This window comes from Mytilus edulis, chromosome 10 (genome assembly GCF_963676685.1).
Source record: "Mytilus edulis chromosome 10, xbMytEdul2.2, whole genome shotgun sequence".
Classification (NCBI taxonomy): domain Eukaryota; kingdom Metazoa; phylum Mollusca; class Bivalvia; order Mytilida; family Mytilidae; genus Mytilus; species Mytilus edulis.
The window spans coordinates 71,009,882-71,015,861 of NC_092353.1; the positions used below are offsets into that span (position 1 = coordinate 71,009,882).

General features: G+C 32.4%; 1 long non-coding RNA gene across 1 annotated transcript; it reads right to left on the reverse strand.

Annotated features, from left to right (window-relative positions):
• Nucleotides 1–2,433: 2,433 nt before the first annotated feature.
• Nucleotides 2,434–4,656, reverse strand: LOC139491796 (uncharacterized). Its single transcript, XR_011656643.1, has 2 exons — nucleotides 4,377–4,656; nucleotides 2,434–3,445 (listed from the first exon to the last, which is right to left on the reverse strand). It is a non-coding gene; the product is annotated as an uncharacterized lncRNA (long non-coding RNA).
• Nucleotides 4,657–5,980: the final 1,324 nt, after the last annotated feature.

Sequence of the window (5,980 nt, forward strand, 5' to 3'; positions counted from 1 at the left end):
ATGTAAAACATTAGAAAACGAAAAACATTTTATATTAGATTGTAAATTAAATATGGAACTAAGAAATATCTTTTTTAACAATTTGGATTTTAATTTTTCTGTTAAAGATTTATCTGATGAAGAAAAGTTGATTTTTATACTCAATCCATCAACACCATCACAAGTAAATAAATTGGGGTCCTACATCAAAAGGTCATTAGAACTGAGGACAGGGGACACTGGAATATTTACTGTAAATGAATGATTGTGTATATATATATATGTGAAATATAGTTATATTGTTTATTATTTTGTATGTCACAAACTTAATGTTTAAAGTTTACATGGCAATAAATATTTTGAATTTGAAATATAAAAAAAAGACCGAATGTTAACTCTAAATATTTTTATTTATCTGTGTCTTTGGGTTGCTTTCGCATTAATGTATACCTTTATCTCCATTTATTTCAAACCAAATTATTCGCTTCGGTATAGAAGGATTGACATCTCTGGAGCTCCCCCGTCCGACGGTATACCCTTGCTAAATAGGTGCGTTCGTTTGGCTTATTGGATATATAAATACGCAGCTTTGTCCGATCAAAATATAATATGAATGCACATCCAATGCCTGGCGAAGTAAGAATTTCATGCTATCTATACCTTAAAAAAACTTAAGAGGGAAAGACGATCTACGCACGAGTTGAATGATTGAAATGTGTAAACAACAAGGTCAGCTAAATCTGTTTAAATAAGTCGCATGGCTGATTTTAAGAACATTTTTTGTGACTTTTGCTAGAAAGTCAATTTTATAAGATGAAAAAAAATATATAACAAAACCGACCAGCAAGACAATACAAAAAAAAAAAAAAAAATGAAACGCCCAAAATAAGTTGAATCTTTTTATAATTTGTTGTCAACCTTTTTTATCATTTTTTTTTTGCTTTTGTGACAACTATGATACCAGTCTGAGATACAAATAAACTTGAAAGAGAAAATTTTGTCACCTAGAGGAGACAGTCGTCAGTGTACGCTTCAATATATGAGTTATTGCCACTCAATGCAGATTGTTTTTCTGTTCTGGTCCCCTCCCCTATTAGTTTTCATGAATATTATACAATGTAATCCCTAATGTGTACTACGACAACGTTTTTTAATGTTAAAACAAATGCAAAGAGAAAAATGATGGAAGAAATGTTAAGATTTACGTATAAAAATTCAAATTTCAATAACAATGAAGTATATAAAAATTGGAAAACTGTTTGAGACTATAATCAATTGAGAACAAACGATTTCACATCACTAAATGAAGCTGATTAATTTATTGTTCCTTTGTGTCCAGTGGCAAATATGTCATGCATATGATAGATGCAAAGTTAATCAATATGAAGCAAATGCTTACAAATTTAGAGTGGCACTTTTTACAATAAGGCAATGCGTTCGCTAGAGGTAAAACGTATGCCGTACACGTGTAATAGAATATATTTGAACCACAATGATGGAACTCTGAAGTTAAGCTATTAGCCCTCCTTCCCTCTTTTTTCTCCACGATAGACGAATGCCATAAACAAAACGGCATGAATTTACAATCAATAACGGCCACTATAAGTAAATGCGATATGGACTTTTTTTTTTATAAATAAATTCCTATTGCAGCCAACATCTCCCGGTTCGGGACAGGTTATTTTTTCCACTTACAAACCTGCTCGTGCATTTTTCATTGTTATTCAACGCAAAAATGCACGACATTGCTTAGGTAGGGTATTTTATCATATGATTTGTTTCATATGCGTTCTTCTCTCTAACATGGAAGAGTGCACAGTGTGTATATCAACTGATTGTATTTCTTATATTTAATGCGTTTCCCTCGGTTTTAGTTTGTTACCCCGATTTTGTTTTTTGACCATGGATTTATGAGTTTTGAACAACGTTATACTACTGTTGCCTTTATTTATTGTACGCGTTTTTGACTTTGACACAACTTTTTCGAATTTTGGGTCCTAAATGCTCTTCAGCTTTGTACTTGTTTACCTATTTTGATCTGAGCGTCACTGATGAGTCTTATGTAGACGAAACATGCGTCTGGCGTATTAAATTATAATCCTGGTAAACTTTGATAACTATTTGGACAGTACACATTGACTAAATTAGTTACAGAACACTTGTTTGATCTAATAAAATTAACTCATAAAACATCGCATAACACACGACTATATCATGTATATACATTGTATTCTAATGCTGTCTTCGGATCTGCGTATTACTAACAAAGATATTTGCATTATGGTTATCTAAACGTTTTATTAACTTGAAAAATGAAATGAACGAAGTTGTTGTTTAATTTAGTTTGTTGTAATAAGAATGTTGTTTATTATTTTTATTCTTTCACTTATTTACTTTCGTAGACTTCGTCACCTTTGTTAACGTTTTGCTGTACAGAAACTATTTACAAAAAAATATTGTGTTTTTGAACATATATTCATAAATTACTGGTTGATTTATCTCAAACACAATGAACAAACAGAATTGAAAATATACATAAAAACAGAAAACTATTATTCAAAGCAGACAGTACATGTACATCTATCATTTAAGTATTAAAACGTGGGTGTTGTTCCATAACTTATTTATAAAACACAATTTAAATATCCAACATCCTATTTCTGTAAAGACAAAAAAAGTAGATATGAACAATAAACAGCTGAAAGATAGGTAATACAATATTATCAATGATTATTGTGGAAGAAATGCGCAACATCTGTAATTGTACCTTATCGTTGAAAGCGTCGGGCGAACAAGTTTAAAGTTACTCAGGAAATAACCGAGTCGACATGTTGGTCTCAGTTTGTCAAGATACACCATATTCCCACTACCATCAGGACCACTTGGTGTATTACTATCGTAACAATTCATCTTATGTTGTTGTGAAGACTCAGGGGTGCAGCACGAATATGTGTATCTGTATTTTCTGGGTAGCTGACGATTTAAGTGGAAGTGTTTAATGAATCCATTATGTGGACATGATACGAACTGACGATCTAGATAAACAACATTACCATTTCCATCGACGTCCCAAGGAGTGTTCAGTGTTTCCGAATTACATCTAAAATTCCGAGGAAGATTGCAACAGCTTACATCATATCTCACATGACTGCCTGCATCATTCCGAACCAAGTGGAATGACCTCATAGCTGTTAATCCACAATCGGGACTTTGACGATCGAGATAAACTGTGTTCCCGTTCCCATCTATAGTGTTCCATGTTTTGATATTGTGGCAACTCCCATAATAATTGCGCCTTTTCCGGTTTAAACTAGCAGAATTGTGATTGAATTTTACAAGAAATGCTGGTTTTGGTTTGTCGATCTTTTTGACGTTGTCCAATTGCGCATTTGCGCAAATGACTATGGCCCCAATCAACAGAATTCTGAGAGTGACCATTTTTGTTCTAGTAATTGCAGGCATGTATCTAAAAAAATAAAATGTATGGTTTAGTTCGTCGTGCCTAATTTGTACTTTGTTTGGTTTAAAAAGTTCGAAAAAAACAAAATGTAAAAAAATACCGCATAAAAAAGCTTTATTGGCCAGATAATACAAGCCAAACTCTTGTTCCTGAAGTTTGCCCAAAGGAGCTGCAATCTCAAGTATAATAAATTAATTTACGATAAAAATATGTAGCATATCGTTATACATGTACAAGGCCAATTTCAATTATGATATATTGCAAACTGTAATTTAAAACCAATTTTAATATTCAGAAAAGAAAAGTAAAATATTTGTGTCTTATATCTCTTTATGTTTAAGTGTTCTTGAAAGTAAATCGAGATATTCGCTTCGGAAACACTGAATTTATAAAGTATTGTCATGTAATGCTATTTGCCGTGTAGAAGTATACGGTATAGATTTGCTGTTAAATAATTTCATGGATTGATAGACTCGTGTTGTAAGAGCATTATATATTTTGTAGATGAAAACTGAAAATGAATTGCTACATGTCAATCGATTTTTGTAATACAATTACTTCGCATTCTGGTAATACAGATACACATATATTACCAATAAAGCAAAAAAGTTCACGGATCCATAACCAGCATGAATTAAAAATGATTAATCTGTAGATCAGAATAATCTTAACCTAGAGTAGCACATGAAGTCAACCCCGATTTGTAGAGGGGTTCATGTTGCTCTATAATTAGTTTTTTCTACATTTTAAACTGTTGTTTGTCTTTTCGGTGTTTTTTTAACACGGCGTTGTTAGTTTGTCTTCAATTTATGTGTTTGGTCTTTACTTTTTATCTTTAACATCTCTCAAACCTAATGGTAACAACTGACAAGTAAAATTTCACATACAAAGTTAATAGTATAAAAAGAATGATTTAATTTGACTAAACGTTACTTACCATTACATAGACGAAAATGAAATTCACACAAGGTTTTTTCTTGTTAGCTGATTTATATTGCAACTCAAGGACAAACATTTGCGCATCACCCTAGAAAAAAATCTACGTTTAAACGTTTACAACAAAAGCGTATTTAAAAAGAGTGTAATTTCCGTTCTTCAAATATCACATTTTCCGACACGAAATATATTGTTCGTTCTACATGTTTATGTGGCTTTATATAACGTTATTCGCAGATTTAAAAAAAATGACAAATTTCAAAACCATTGAATTTGGGAAATAATGCCGTATCATTTTTTTCTTTGTTTATTTTTTATTTCAAGACTTACGTAAGGCATGCGAAATCAAAACTCATACTATTTTAAAATGCATCGATCGGACTACAAAAATGAAGAGGAAAAGGGCTAAATTATATCGTGGAAACGTTCTATTTCCTATGAATAATAATAATAGTTCTATATGTATTTTGGGTTATCCCTACATTTCCCTTTATTCATATAATAAAAAGATATAAATTGAATAAGGAATGTTTTTGTAAGTTACGTTAAACGTCCAAAACTTACTGAACACGGAACATCAAAAAGTCAAGTTACTAAAAAGTCAAGTTACTTCAGGCCCAACCTTATTATAGACAATCAAATCCCATATCGACTGTTATCTATACAGGGTGCTGCCAGGAACAAAAGACAAACATCGTAAACGTCAAATTATGACCTGACTTGTGCGAATGTATGTTTGAATTACTCGATGATGGTTTATACGAAATACCTTTATTATTTTAGGCAAGCTCACAACAACGAGAACAACGAAACGATAACACAATTCAAAATATGTTGGTATACATGTATTATGTTATGTATTAGGGTTGAATTCTGTTCGAGGTCGGGGCTATTCCAGGTAAGGGTGTAAGGTCTGACCCGTAATGCTGTTTTTGATGTTTTTAGTATGAAAGTGCTTATGGAGAATAAAGACGTGTTTTTGTAATGATGTCTTGTCCAGTTATTTAGTCCCCGTAAAAGGCAAGAACATCTCATGGTGGAGGACTTCAAATGAATAAATTTGTTTTGTAAACCGCTTTTGACAATTTCTTTCAATTTTATACTGTGTAACTGAAATATTTTTGTGAATTACCACGAGGATTGATTTGCGTGCACTGAAGCGTGACACTACATGTAGGCGGCACGCACATGGTTTTTACACAGAGACAATTTTTATTTCCTTTGGTTGTTGAAACTTTTGTTCCCGAATGAGTCTTATTTCTAAGGCCGAGAAAAATCTCACCAACTTAAGTCCGAGGTAAGAAATTGTGGGAACTTTGAAAAATATACCTGTCGTTTTATCTGACAGTAAGGGAAGGTATTGAAAGGATCAGACTGTAGATAAACACCCTGAACGGAAAATTGTATGGTGGATACATCCCGGCACGACAGTACAACAGAATTTATAATGGTTGAAAGAAAAAGCTGTGAAGACATTTCAGGACTTAGGGCAGATACACATTACTCTTTTTATATGGTTGGGCACCTGTGACTTAACATTCAAGACTGGTAAATATATTTTTTTGAAATCATCTGATTTTCAGGTGGTAACAGATCTTTGCCAGG